Source organism: Anas platyrhynchos, chromosome 4 (genome assembly GCF_047663525.1).
Source record: "Anas platyrhynchos isolate ZD024472 breed Pekin duck chromosome 4, IASCAAS_PekinDuck_T2T, whole genome shotgun sequence".
Taxonomy (NCBI): domain Eukaryota; kingdom Metazoa; phylum Chordata; class Aves; order Anseriformes; family Anatidae; genus Anas; species Anas platyrhynchos.
The window spans coordinates 35390638-35405708 of NC_092590.1; the positions used below are offsets into that span (position 1 = coordinate 35390638).

General features: G+C 46.3%; 1 protein-coding gene and 1 long non-coding RNA gene across 2 annotated transcripts in view; one reads left to right on the forward strand and one right to left on the reverse strand.

Annotated features, from left to right (window-relative positions):
* Window positions 1-1373, reverse strand: part of LOC140002449 (uncharacterized) — a 38625-nt gene extending 37252 nt beyond the window's left edge. Inside the window, exon 1 of the long non-coding RNA XR_011809062.1 lies at window positions 1249-1373. This is a non-coding gene — a long non-coding RNA (uncharacterized lncRNA). The remainder of the gene's footprint in view (window positions 1-1248) is intronic.
* Window positions 1374-1621: 248 nt separating this feature from the next.
* Window positions 1622-15071, forward strand: part of FBXW7 (F-box and WD repeat domain containing 7) — a 164303-nt gene continuing 150853 nt past the window's right edge. The window contains exon 1 of the mRNA XM_027456658.3: window positions 1622-1782. The gene's annotated coding sequence lies outside the window, so the exon portion shown is untranslated. The remainder of the gene's footprint in view (window positions 1783-15071) is intronic.

Here is a 15071-nt window from a genome sequence, read left to right on the forward strand (position 1 = left end):
ATGGCAATAATTGCACACGCATTTTTGCAAACTTAGGAAACAGTTCACAAACACGTATGTTGAAATAACATCAATCTTTGATTCTACCTAAATGAAAATATTAAATTACTTGTTCAGACTCAATGCCTGCTGGAGGAAAACAAAGTTTTAATTAATTACCGGATTAAATATTTATTCATGTGTTTATTAGAGGGCTGCCTTCTCATTCTGTGTGAACGGTGAGCGATGTTCTGTGAGGAGCCAGGGTTCGCTAGTGAAGGGGACTGCTACCCTCACAAACATCCCCATTGAATTTGCTAGTGAAGGCTTCAGAAAGGCAGTGCGGGAGGTGAGGTGGATCAGCTGGTGAGGAAGGGACCTGGCAGCAGCTGAAAGAGCGAGAGGGCACCTCTGCCGTGCTGTCCCGGGATCAGCCCTGCACATTGGGCTCGCCACAGGTGCTCTGAAGGCGTCAAGGAGGCGAGGCAGCAGGCGGTGCTGCTGGCAGCAGCGGTTCCTGCCTCCCCATGATCCTGAAATGCTGGGAACGAGGGCTGGGGAGTGTTGGCTCTCACATGAGCTGCTCTTGAGATGCTGTGGCTCCCACCTTCCCGCTCCGCAGATTAACATGCTGCCAGCATGCCATCCTTGGCACCGCGCCCAACGGGACCAGTGCTAGCGTGACTGGTAACAGCTTTACAGCGGGGAGGGAAAAAAGGGAAAAGAGAGGGAGGTTTGGAGACGAGGATAAGCTGAACCATCTGTTTTTAATACGCAAGAAGAGGAAAAGCAGGTAAACAAGGTTACAGCAAAGGGTGAAAAACATTGAGAAGCAGCTGCGGAGATGGCAGCAGCCATTTGGCGTGGCCACACAGCCTCTGGCCATGAGGTGGCTGGGGGTCAGGCAGCACCATGAGCTGCCTCCCTGGGGATGCACGGCACAGGTGGGCACGGCAGGGAGCTGTAAAGCCACACGGGCACCTGTGTTTGGTTCTGAGCGTGTGTTTCTCGGTGAGGACACTGCTGTCCAACTGGGGTCTGCGCCTGCCCGGGCTGCTGCCCTCGCCATGGCAGCGCCCCCCCCACCCCCCTCTTCACCCCCTCCCTTCCCGCCTCAGCGCGGGCTGAGGCAAAGGGGGCGGTGCCAACGGCCGCCCAGAGCGGCTGCGCGCGGCCCGCCCCCACCTAGGCCCCGCCCCCTCCCCCGATGCCCCGCCCCCTCCCCTTAGGCCCCGCCCCCTTGTCCCGGCCTGAACCACGCGGCGCTACCTGCTGGGCTCCACCTTGCCCTCCGCCGGCGTCATCGCCCCGCGCCCGCGCGAGGCGTGGCGCGGCGGGGTGGGCGTGGCCTGTTGCCAGGTTACGGCTGTCATCCGGGCGCGCCGGCGCGCCGCCCGCCCGCTCCCCCCCCCCTCCCCTCCCCTCCCGCCCTCCCCGCCCAGCACCGGAGCGGCCCCGGGGCGCGCTCCCGCCGCCCCCTCCCGCCACCGCCGGCCCCGCCCCGCCCCGCGCCCCCCCCCCCCCATGCCGCAGAGCGGAGCGCCCGGCCCCGCCGCACGGCCGCCCCGCGCCGCCCCGCCGCGGCCCTAGCGGCGCCCCCCGCCCCCGTCCCGTGTCCTCGCCCCCCGGCCCCCGGCCCCGTCCCCGCCGCCGGCAGCCGGGCTCCATGTGAGCGGCCGACCCGCGCCCAGCCGCAGCGGGGGCCCGGCCCCGGGGCGGGGGGCGGCCGGCGGAGGGGGCTCCGGGCAGCGCCGGCATCGCCCCGCCGGCACACGGGGAGCCCGGCGCGGCCGGGACCGACAAGTGAGTACCGGCGGGGGGCGGGGGGGCTGGGTGCGGGGATGGAAATGCCCCGGCGTGGAGCGAGCGGGACCCCGCGGCGCCTCCCCGCACGTAGCGCCCCGGGGCGGGGAGGGGGCGCGGGGCTGAGCCCGCCGCTGGGGAGCACCGTGGGGGGGAGAGCAGCGGCTGCGGTGCCTCTGTGGGGTGGTTCGGGTGAGCGCCACAACTTGGAGCCCTGGGGGAAGCTGCTGGGGGCGTGAGGGCACCTTCAGAGCGATGTCCCGGCCCCTCTCTGCCCTCCCCATCTGTGTCGCCTTCACCGGGTGGAGTTGGGATTAAGGAAAAATGTGAGAAGTAGCGGCAGTGTGTATTGTACCAGGGCTGCGCGCTGCACATGGGTGCTGCGGGTCCGAGGGCAGGGGCAGCGTCTCCCAGCTGTGCCCTGCGCCCGCACGCTGAGCAAGGGGCAGCTGCTGGAGACGTGGGGACAGCACAGCAGCCAGCAGGGAAACCTGCAGGCAGGCAGGGCACCTGACCCTTTTACATTTCTTTCTGGGGCCAAACGTGCTGACAGGTAAGAAGGCTCAACTTCAGACCCCAATAACTCTGTATCTTTAGCTCCCTGTCGTCACTGCAGTCTGAAAGACAAAACAGGGAGGACTGAACTCCTCATTCGGATCAGGTTTTGGTTTTCTTGCTGCAGGAGCCAGAGGTCGGGACAGGAGCTTGCCCTCCCTTCAGGCCGCAGAGCTGAAGGGATGGTCGGTCAGCCTTCTGCTGTGTGCAGTATCTGCGGGAGCTGAAAAGCACGGCGTCGTTGTGTTCTTTTCTGATACAGTGATTACATTTGCTTTTGTGTCACTTCCTGGTTTCAGACTTAAATTTGCCCTTTCCCACTCCATCGTCATCCTGTTATTAGTGGCAGCCGCGCTCTGTCTGTTGATGGCACTTGAGCGTTCCTCTTGCTGTTCCGGGTGGATAAATATTTCAAGAAAATATATCACCTTATGTTATGATTTTTTTCAGGCTTAAGTTTATTTTTCCTGTTAGAGCTTAGATCTACTCCACGTAGTTCCTTTGTTCGAGCTGAGTAACCTTTTACTGCTGCAATAGCATCTGTCCGGTAGCAAAGGCATGGGTATTTCGGAGAGCATGCGAGCCTCATTTGTGTTGGTTATTAGAGAAACTTGCCAGCTTAGGAAGAGAAATCATTTGTATCTTCAGCCTGACAAACTAACTTTACTTCCTCCCATTATGTGCACACGCAGTACTTTGCACAAGTGCTGTTAATTACTTCAGCGGTGTTTCTCCTTTCTGGATTAGGAGAGGAGGGTGCGATGTTTTAGGCCTGGCCGTGTTATTGAACAGAGAGGAATGCTCTTCTGGCTCTTTAAAGTAAACTAAGTGAAGTGTCTTTTAGTCAGCATTAGTCAGTCCTTTAGTCAGTTCTAAATTCAGGCTGTAGCTAACAAATGTGTTTAATCTTTTGGCTCTTTCTCTTAAGAGTGCGTGCTTGTTAACTGAGTTTACCTACATTATGTTCGAAATAAAAGTGCCATTAAGGCAGAATCGGCAGAGCTGCTTCGGCTTCCTCTGACAGAGCCTGTGTATATCAGGTAATTCTTGACAGAGATAATGAGGATTGCTTGTAATCGCTCCTGTAAATGCTCCTCCGTGACAGAAAGTATTGTTGTAGCTCAGTGAGTTTGTGGAAGGCGATGGATGGCTCTGTACCGAAATGTGCCCCCAGTCACGGATGGACCAGGCCTGTTCACCAGCATCGCTTCCACGGGCTCCTGTGGCAGCAAAGGCTTTGGATGCTGGCCTGACAAAAACGTGAACCACATAATCTTGGAAGCTCCCTCATTGCTAAGAAGATTCTTGGCCTGGCCATTGGGTGCTGCGGCCACTTGTGTTATGGAGGCTGACCTGGCTTAAGCCAGAGCCCCGCTGAGCCCGATCACCCACATCTTGTGGTGGCTCCAGCCACTGATGTGTGGCTGTGAGCAGCTCCATGTGCTTTGGGTTCTTCCCCAAAGCAACCTTCCCAACATATCACCCCATGGCTGTGGCCCACATTGCTCCTGTGTGTCTAGTGGCCCTCAGTGGCCTCCTCGCCTGCATTTGGGGGCTTGGAGGCAAGGGTGGATGGGTATCTGCCTTGGTCACTTAGATTGAATGTAGCAGTTGTCAGCTGGGATGGATACCCTCTACTTTTTTTTTTTTATGAGAGACAATGAAAACTTGAACCTGTCGCAGTTTCATGTTCAACAGAAGACGAAACGGGGCTCTCAGGCTTTACCTTCGTTTAGGCTATGGGTGAAATAAACCGATCTTAACTTAGCTCCACGCTATGGTCAGCAGGAATCAGTAACTAACTGTAATGGCTCCATTAGGCACTTGAACTTTAAGCTGTGGGTTTGATCATTGTCATTGTTATTCTTCCTTTGAGAACTTTGAGACGCTTTTTGGCTTTAATGAATGCAAGAGGCATTGCAGCTCAGTCGTGAGGGAACACTTCGTGAGAAGGAAGGGGAAACGGGAGTGATTTGTTCGCGGCGTTGTGAATCCTGCCTTGTTCTTACCACCAGTGGTTCTGATCAGCCACTCCAACATTTATCTTGTATTGATGCATGCATTACAGCTAAGCACTTTATAATATATTCTTGGTGTTTCTGTCAATGTTGTGCATATGGCTTGTGTCAGTAAGCACTTTCACTTGCAGCCCATATCGCTGAAGTTTACACTCTCTAAAGAGCCTTTTCAGAGCTTGACCAAAATGTTTCAGATTCGGAAGCATAACACATGCATATTGTAACTTATGTTACAAGGATACATACTTCAAAAATGAGGAATGCCAGGATGAAAAGAAATTGCTGAGTTGAACCTTATTCACTGTGAAAACTTGTGCACTGTGACAAAAGGTACATGAAAGTTGGTGACATCTCTTCAAGACTGCTCATCTTTGCAAAACAGACAGGTCTCGATTATGCAGAAGCTCTTCAATACTTTGTTTTCTCAGTATTCTCTGAAGTAATCACATTCGTTTTTACAAGGGGGAAACAATGTATTTTTCCATAACATCATGTTTTAAGAAACCAGCAGATATCTTTTCCCGTTACTTACTGGACAGTTTGAGATGTTACCATCAGCTAGAGAATACAGCACCTGCAGCTTGGCTGGTAAGAGGAGACGTGAAATACTCCTTAATGTTCAAGACGAGCTTGTTTAGGTCAGATCATCTTTGTGTCTTGAGCTGAGATGGTTAGCTTTGCACTGAAGGATGAGGAGTCTTCATGCGTGCTGTTTTGCTAGCAAAACACTGACAAGATGATTTCAGGAAGTGTATGCTCGCAAACAGCTGCAAGAGCAAGATTTGCTCTCTTCCCTGCCCCAAATCCCTCCAAGATGATGAGTGGTGGCCATTGCAGTCTGAATCAGGGTGTGAGAGCTGCCCAGCAAGAGTGGGAGCCGAGAGGGGTGAGCGTCCTCGGGGCACCCAGAAAGGGTACTGTGAAGCTGTGGGGAAGGAGGAGTTGTGGTTGCTTCCCCAATACTCCTCTAAATCTCCATCGATGAATCTTGCACTCCTACGTGGCCATCCCAGGCACTTGATTCATTCTTTCTCATCCCTGGCCCCTGCTTTTATGAGTGGATCCTCTTTGAAAATTAGAAATCTATGCTCATTCTAGGATAATGGTTGTGCCTGTTACTAGATTCCCCTTCCCAGATCCCCAGCCTTTTGGTCTGATGTTGATGTCTCTCTCTGAAGGTAGAAGGTGTGTCCGTTGTGTGCCCCCTTGGTTGGGGCTATCAAGGAGATGAAGGTGGAGAGCTCATAGAATCATAGAATATCCTGAGTTGGAAGGGACCCTTAAGGATCATCAAGTCCAACTCTTGACACCGCACAGGTCTACCCAAAAGTTCAGACCACGTGGCTAAGTGCACAGTCCAACCTCTTCTTAAATTCAGTCAGGCTCGGTGCAGTGACCACTTCCCTGGGGAGCCTGTTCCAGTGTGCAACCACTCTCTCTGTGAAGAACCCCCTCCTGATGTCAAGCCTACTGCACGAGGAGTACTGAGAGCCCATTTTAATTGGAACAAAATATTTGTGAATGCAGCATTAAGGTTACCTACCTGTGGTTTTGTGCTGTAGGTTGTAGCAATTACTTTGAACTCCTGAAGGACAGGAACGGCAAACCCAGGGAGTGTGGTGTTGACAGTCTCTGCTCAGTGCTGCCCGCTTAGACTGGCATAATGTCCTTAATGCACACGTGGGCTCGGTGTGCTCAGATAGTGCTGAATATTTCTGGAGCACACATTCTGCAGGAAAAGGTTTTCCACCTTTTCTTTAAGGTGGAGCTTTACGTTTAGATCTGCTGTAGCATACAGGATCCGCTTATGCTTGCGGGGAGTCTGCCTCATTATAAACCTCAGTTGAAAGGATATTTTTCTCTTTGTGTAAAATACACGATATGCTTTATGAGACAGAATGTGTATCCTTGTGTATCTGCAGGAATGAAAGCGGTTGCAATGTTTTCAGAAGTGAACAGGCTACTTCAGGACAAGCTACTTGTCTCACTGAATGAGTGATAAGCCCAAAACACCACAAGCCGAAGCCAATGGGGAAGAAAAGGTTTCAAGCTTTTTTCCAGCTTCCCTTTTTAGGAAAGTAAGCTGCTCAGTGTGTTCCCTGGCGAGTGCAAGCCTTTCAGCATTGTGGCATAGTTCATGCTTGAGAAGTCTCTCACTAGCTATTCCAGGAGCTGCAAAATCTGGCGTTTCTATGCTAGACCTGACAATAGCGGATACACGCTTTTGTTGACTTCTCCATCACCTAGTAAAGCTGTTTTTTAAAAGATTTTTTTCTTCAGTGTTCAAGATCATAACTGCTTAATAGTGATAACAAAAGCTACAGCTTTGGATTCAGGTCTCTCTGGAAAATATTTTACTCATCTTTTGTGGCCAGTGTGGTCTCACATAGCTTGGCAGAGTTTTGAATCTCCGTGGAAGATCTGATGCCTACGTCTTTGCTTTAGCAAATGCTGCGTCTCTGCTAAGCAGCGTTGCGTGGCCCAAGCTAGGTCAGATAGTAAACGTGCAGTTTGCCAGGTGTTGCTGCTCCACTTGCTGTTTGTGTTTAGTTTTAATTCATGCAGAGGTGCTCAAAGCAAAAGATCTTTTGGGTTTCCACGCAATAGAGATGGCCCTGAAACAGATCCTGGAGATACCCTTGTGTAAGTAGCTTGGAACATCTGTTCCTGATTTTTTTCTTTTTTCTTTTGCCATGGCCATTTCTTCTGTTGTTGCAAGAGCTGATGAGTGTGTTCAGATCCGTGCTGTTTCTGTGAGTGGGTGGATCGCTGAAATGACAGCAAACTTCTTTCTTTATTGCAGGGTGTGATAGTAACAGTTCTTAGACATCTTGAGGGCATCTCCAAGTCATCCTAAGGTAAAAGTCACTGCATTTAAAACATCGCAGCAACAGCACACGGGCTTTGGTGGCCCCTCAGTAATTCTGACTGTGCTTTGACACTGCGCCCTCCAGGAAAGCAACAGTACGTGTGAAGTAGGTCCTGCTGAGAGTGTTTTGTGTGGGCTCTGTAACGGGCAGGTGTCCGAACTCTTCATTTTCAAACCTCGAGCACAAAAGTGTGTTTGCATTAACCACACCGATCACCTCCATAGTGACAGTTTCTTAGCTTGTTTGGGTGTTTAACTTAGTTTTACATACCCGGCACTAAAACTGGGGTGGTTCTTAGACGGGGCTTGCTGTAGCAAAACAACTTTAACATTCACAGTTGTGTTTGTATTCAGGACATTGTGTTTCTTTCTTCCTTTTTTTTTTTTGGTGTTGATGAATTCCTAGCTTTATAGCTTATTGCCATGGTAAATCTTGCAAATTGTTTTGTTTTTTGTCCTCTGAATACTGTTATGCCTGACTATTCTGAAACCAAGTAATTCCTGATACGCAGTAGAAAAGAAGTGGGCTGATCTTGAAATAACACAGGAGGGTCAAACTTCAGCTGGAGCCCTCCTGATGTTTGGTTGTGCCTCGCAGGAGCGTGAGATAACGCTCGGCATGACTCAGGAGCATGGGCAGGATCTTCTGTTCGGGGGGTCGGGACGCGTGGTGCCCCGTGTTTTGGGGTGGATGCGCGGCTCTCTAGGTAGGGGAGCTGCATGCTGCGGTTGCTGGCTGGCTGTGTAGGAGGTAGGTACAGTCATCCAGCTCAGCTCGCGTGTTGTTTACACGGGCTGTGGGAACCTTTCACAAGGGTGCTGGGAATGACTGGTAGAACAAAAGCTTGTTTGGTGGCACAAAAGAAATGTTAACTTCTGGGTCCCTCTCACTCCTGTTGTTTGTTTACACTGCAGTGCGGTGGGAACAAAATTAATTGTGTAGGTTAGGCGCAACCTAGAAGACTAAAACAGAAAAAAAAATGAAATTGGAACAATTTACCCTTCATAATATCTTTCCCAACTGTGGGAAGATTGAGGACTCCAGAGGTGTTATTCACTTGGCCTTTACATGCGTTGTCCTTTCATGCTGTGTTTGACCTGTTCAGTTGCTGCTGAAGGGGATGGTCCCAAAGGGCTTCTCTCACCCCTTGCCATCTTGCTGTGCTAGTCTTTGGTTTAATCTAGATTTTTGGTAATTAAATTCTGGGAACTAAAATGGTATAAAGCTGACAGCTCAAGATGAAGTGAGAAGGGAACTAAAACGGAGTCGGCTCGGTGTCACACCGATGAGCGAGAGCTGGCACGGGATGGGGTGAGTGTGCGCGGATGGTGGGGGACCCTTTGGGCAGTGGCTGTCCCAAATCAGTTCAGTTGTGCCCCAAAACCTCACAATTGTGGCTTGATCTACTGAAGTTGGTGTGGGGCCTGTGCTACAGCCAAAAGGGCTGATCTTACTGCCCCCTGCCCCTTTCTGGCTGTTGCGGTGCTGCTGTGCACTTCTCAGATACCGGTAGGTTGTGAGCCAAGATGGGTGCTTCTAGCTTTTCTGTAAGGGAAGAGTGGGTTTGCCCCTCTTGAGCAGAAAGTCAAGCAAAAATATCTATAAATGCTTACAAACTGTATACTAAACTGCATAAGTATTGTCATATGTTTCATGCTGTATGCGCGTGACAAAAACCCCACCTTCAGCTACTGCTCCAAGTCAGTCTACAAAAATGAGTGTGCACTGGATCTTCAAAGGGTTTTCCCTGCAGTTCTCTTCATATCACAATCACAGCATTGCCAACCTGGACAAACTAATCCTTTTATTCAGTAAGATGACACTTGACACAGCGATCAAAGCTACAGCGAGTAGCAAAATTAGTATTCAAATCTGTAAAACACAAGGGAAACAAATAGCACTACGAGCAGCAGAGCTAATAAAATGTTGCTTCCTATGGATTTGTATCCTGTCTGCTGCTGTAGCCCTGCACTGCAGTAACAGCTCTCACTGCTGTCCTGATGCCTTCTGTGCCCTTCCCCATCACGGATCTGTTGGTCTCGCAGCTGAGCAGTGCCCTGCTCCACGTGTGACCTCCTCTTTGTGCAGCTTGCTAGCTGGGCTGGAGGCAGCATGTGCTGTGAGCAGAGCACAGCTACTGTGCCTGCTGCCAAAGAGGGGGGAAAAAATCACATTCAAGAATTCTGCTGATGGTAGAGTTAACTTCTCTGCTGCTCTCACCATCCCACAGTTGCCATCTCCAGAAAAGGGTCGGGATCTCATTATGGAATTTATTGATCTTTTTTTGTCTTTCACTCCTTTCTCTTCCAGACCGCTTTTTGAAAGGGTGTTGGAGTGCCATCAAGTAGTTTTCATGTGTAAAACTGTGGTTAGTTTGTTGTTCTTCAAGATCAGTCTTAAAATTGTTGTTAAAGATGATTATGCTGCTTACTAAAATGTAATCCTTTTAAAAATCTGATAGGATTTTCTTTTTTTTGTTTTGTTTTTCAATTGAACAAAATCTTGGGGTCTAAACAATTGTTTTATTCCCTGTATTAATCAGGATTTTTTGGCATTATCTTATATGTGAGGCTTTAGCCCTGTAACTAATATTGTTTTTGTTACAAAACTCCAGGTGTAGCTCCCACATTCTGAATTTCTTTCTCTGTACCCTTTCCTATGTGTTATTTTGTTGCATCTCTAATGTTAACACACCTGATTTTTTTTCATGTGTTTTGGCATGGGATTTAAGATGACTTTGGTCAACTTTCACCTTTTTTAAAAAACTGCTTTAGTTTAATTAGCATTTCAAACTGTTTTTGACGTTGTGCTGTTATGTTAGGAAGTTTCTCCTTGAAATGCAGTATTCAGCCACATCCTGGCATTTAACTGAGCATCATTCTTTAGGGGGCTGCCCAGAGCAAACCTGTTGTTTCCCTGAGTTTGTTGCTGAAATCCCGAAAGTCAGGGAGTAGTATATGCGCCTAGAAGCACAGACAAAGCAGTGCATGTCATTGTCTGTCACGTATCATCACTCTTTCAGCGTGGTCACATTATCCAAGATCCTTACAGTTCCTTCTCTTAACCTCAATAATTTTGGCATGAGTCCGTTTTGTCACTTCACCACTTGTTAGTTGCTGGATCACTAGTGAATATGTGAAGGAGTTTTAATACAGAATGCAGCCTTCTGCTATTAACCCTTTTCTGTAAAGTAGTAGGTCATTTATTGCTTTTCCTTTTGATGCTTTTTTTTTTTGCTGCTATCTAAACAAAAACAGTATTTTTCCCCCAACACCAAGATTAATCTTACTAGCCTGTTGCGACTTTGGGGAAGGCTCTTCATGAGGCAGCTTTTCAGCTATTTCTCCTTAGTTCTCACTGCTGTCGTCAAGTTCTGCCAGCCTAACAATAATAATAATAAAAAAAAAAGCTTCCTGAACAGAAACTATGTTGTGTATGTTCTCCGATACCCACCTGTGTAGGTTTAAAAATAATTTTCTTTAAGCAATTTTTTCAGCTAGCTTGCTGATAGATGAAAGGTTTGTTTGTCTAACTCTCTACATCGTATTTACTGGCTCCTTTAAATGTAAGAAAGATTTTTTTTTTTGAACACTAGAATACTGGACGTTTTTAGGAAGTTGATATAATCTTTAATATTTGCAGGTTACTTTTTCTCACTCCTCTCACATAACCCAGTTCGGATTTTTGCTCATAAAATGGCAAAATGCCCAATGTAGCGGATTTCCTCTGAACAAGGTGTTAATGGGAAGGTGGTTAGCTCTCTTCCACTCCCCTAAATCGTGCAATTGAGTGTTGAAACACATCTGCTCAGGTAGATGTTGAACTTGGGGTCTAGGAGGCCTTGGCTTCAGCTGACAGAGAGCCTGCAAGCTGTGTTGCAGTGGAGAGGGAGCAAGCAGGAGCAGGAGTCTCTCCAGGTAATGGACAGATAACGTCATGTGCCCTTCCATCTATTGCTTGTAGGATAAAAACAACCCACCAACTACCACACACCCAACCTGGAGTGATTCCTGTAGCTTTTCTCAGGAGAAAAATGCCAGCCAGGACTGCTGGGTAGCAGGTCACTGTGCCGCCTATTGCGAGCTTGCACAAAGTTGTGAAACTGCTTTAGCTATTGTGGTGGAGGATAAAAATATTTCATTAGAGGTGTCGTGAACTTCTAATATTTTGGAATGAAAGGTCAAATTCAGTAAAATGTCTTGATTTAATGTATTTTATCAAGCTTGTCAGGTTTGGGGGGAGAGAAATCCAAACAATAAAATACTTGGTTCCATATTTTAACTGAAATGATCTATTTTAAAACATATTTATTAAATAGCTTTAGAACAAAAATTGCCATACTAGATCACACCAAAGTTCTTTCTTTCCCCATGTCTGATACCAATCATAGAAGTGAAAATGGTGTATAGGAACTCTGCTGTTCCCAAATTTGTCACGCAGCCCATCCCAAAAACATCCCTAAGTGGATGCATAGGGAAAATTGATAACGAGATAAATGGTTGACACTTCTCCATACAGAGCTGCAGGCGGCTTGGGGAACCTCTGAGCCAGAGATGGTTTCTGTTTCTTCAGAAACTGGTGAACAATTTCTCTTCTTTGAACCTCTCCACTATTTCCTTGAATCCATGTGAAATTTTCGTCTCTGTTGCGTCTTTTTGCAACAAATTCTGCAGGTCTGCTGGCTAGGGCATGAAGAAGTGCTCTTCCTTTGAATGTGTCTGTCTAGTTCCTATATTACATGTATATATTTCTGTCTATATTGCTGTCTAGTGTCCGTGTTGGAAGGAGCAGTGACAGTCAGTTACTATCGTTTGCTCTTTCTGTCACTTGCCTTTGTCATAGTCCCTTGAAGTTGGTCTCTTTGGTCTGGAAGAGACCATTCTTCAGGTGCTAATTCTTCTATATTCAAGTCATTTTTGATGAAATAGTGCACATCCATAAAAGACAGATATTTCTACATTAACTGCTTGATTTTTTCATTGAAAAGGGGAAGTGCTATTGGGGACCACTGCTTACTAGCATTTCAAGGCTGAAGTCAATCCTAGGGATGGCAGCCTGAGCTGAAGCATAGGCTGTGGGGGGATGTTTACTGAAGAACTGCTTGACCCTGTGGAAACGAAGGGTATTCAAGTAAGGAGGAGGAATTTTCGTCTGTGTCTTCAGGAAGTGGCAATTCCTGTATAGCTGTTCCTGTGTTAAGAACATCAGCACAGAAACTCTCAAGATTGTGTCTTGATGATATAGATTATTAAAAATAATAATTAAAACAAAACAGGATCTTTCTGAAATAATAAATAGCTTATTTCCTATGTTAGCATTTCAACTGTTGCAAGCAGGCAAAGTAAACAAAAATTCAGCCCTTGTAATTGAAGCTGCCTCTTGCTCAGCGTTGTTGATAGTGCCTTGTCAACTTGCATTTATTGATTGTGGCTCTGGAAAGGAGTACCCTTGTGAAGAAAGGTAAGTTTAATGCTTGGTGGTTTTCTGCAAACCTCTAAAGTCTTTATTTTTCTGGGTGTCAGTTTGGCAAGATTTGAAATAATCTTTTTTTTTTTTTTTTTGTCACAATTGCTATCACAATTTGAAGACGCTTATGATGCGTTTTAACTCTGGTTAAATTTCTTTTATCACGACTGATAGGTTATAGTATCAATTTTTATTAAACACATGGTAAGGATAGATTAATTAAATTCAGTCCTGATCCTTCAGTCATTGACCTATAGACTTAAAATCGGTCGTAAGTCTAGCTGTGGGAGGCTGAGTGTGCGCATAAATGTTTGCTGTATCGATAGCTACAAATGTTTGTTGAACTTCTTAGTGACATACTTCTGTTGCCTCAGAACAAAAATGATTGTCAGTTTTTCATTGTTAATAAAAAAGTACTGGGAGTTTTTTATTAGTCTAAGCTTGCATTTATTTATTTGGAGGAGCACAAATTTGATTTCTGAAGAGCGGGATTTTCAAGTACTCTTAGGTCACTTAAGAGCACAAATTCCATTGACTTTCTACTGTTGGGGGACTGGAACTGAAATGAAACAGGATTAATTTTGAAACTTAAGCAAACCAAAAAGTGCCGTTGATCACAAATACCAGGCAGTGTATTGTGTTGTGGAGGAAGCCTCATTTTTGTGTGAATCTTTTGAAGCCTAAATGAACATCTGACCGTAAAATTCTCTTGAAAGACTTGGTCAGGGGCAATTAGCAAAACGAGGATTGATAACTTAATTAGGAAAACATTATAATGAAAATTATTTTTAATAACTTAGAGAAGTCATGTTTGTTTACTTGTCAGGACAATATAGGATAACCCTTGTGCAGCTCTTTCTAGAGTCTATCTTTGTAGTAGTTACTGTGCTGCTGCTTTCTTTGCTGATACTCCACAGTGGTGCAATAGCACTCAAAAGACTCCTAAGTTTTTCACTTAAAGCTCTTCTTGAGCTTTGAAGGTGGCTGAAATTTTACAATTAAGTAAAATTACCTGTCCGGTTTTGCAAAGAAAGGTAATGGTAGTTTGTTTGCTTCTTGACTACTCATTGATTAATGTTTTGTTTGGCAGTAGCTAGGAGGGCTGCAAAACTTGTTGTTTCGCTCTTGTTCCAGCTATCAGTTGTCTTTGTGCCTTATCAGGCTGCTTGACGACTGTTTAATTGAAAAGTTTTACAGGCTATTGAAGTGTTATTGTTAGAATAAGCACTTAATTCCAGAAGGAGGGTATAATCTCATGGCTTGCTATGGAGAGTCACAGTGTAGGGGGAGGGATGCTATCGCTGTTCTAGATATCAGTCGCTTGTTTTATAAATACAGACTTTTTTTTTTTTTCTGAATAGCAGAGGACAGAACCTTGGCGAATTGTAAGTATCTCTGTGTGGACAAATATTTTACTGTCATTCGGTTACAAGAACTTTAGCTGAGAATTCAAATGCTACATTCAGGGAAACAATTGGGAATCTTGTCCCTGAGAAATAGCGGCAGCAAGGGTGAAACTGAAGCTTGCTTACATATTTTCACTTGGATAGATGTGTGTACTAAAACTGGTAGTTTAGCATTATGCCTAACAAAAAGAAGTAGGTGAGAAATGATGGTAGAAGAATCACTTGAATTTGCTTCTACGCTGACTTGCCACTAGGACAGTGGGGATTGTGTTGCTTTCTGTATGAGTAATACAGTGTATATACGGACTTTTTCCCATGCCATATCTTGTTTTGCTTTATTATCTGCATTATTGTTCTATACTGCTGCAATACTTGCATTTCACTGCTGGTAAAATGTGTTTCGCTGATACTAAATATAGTGGTTTTGAAGAATTATCTGTCCTGCTTTTTGCTTAGCTGATGGTGACTAGATGGAAAGTTGCTTTTTTGGCCCAGGCTCTGATTAGAGAACAATGGAGCTGACTTGTTAATGAAGCAAGTTTAGAAATTGTGACTAATGGGGGACACTTCACTTTCATTCTCTCAAGGATTGCTGATATTGTACTGCTGAGTTTATTAGGGCAAAACACTGATCTTGCTTGGAAAAAGTTTGTTGCCATAGTCATGCTACAGCTGGCTCTGGAGAACAGTAAAAATCTCTGAGCACCAGGGAATAAAGTTCAAACTTGGCTTCGGTTTAATTGAAAGCGAGGAGCACAAGTGCTTGCAGCATTTTGGGTCTTTGCTCACTGCAGCTTTTCCCACGTCTGCTGTTCATGAAATCCAAATAAATCCTCGGATCCCAAACTGAGCGCATCCCTTGTCTGATTCTTCTTTCACTCCAGAATTAGTGCACTCTTGTTGACTTAGAGTAGGTTGTCAGTATTAGTAGGCAGCTTTAAATAAATCATTAATATGAGAAATTTGGAGGTTTT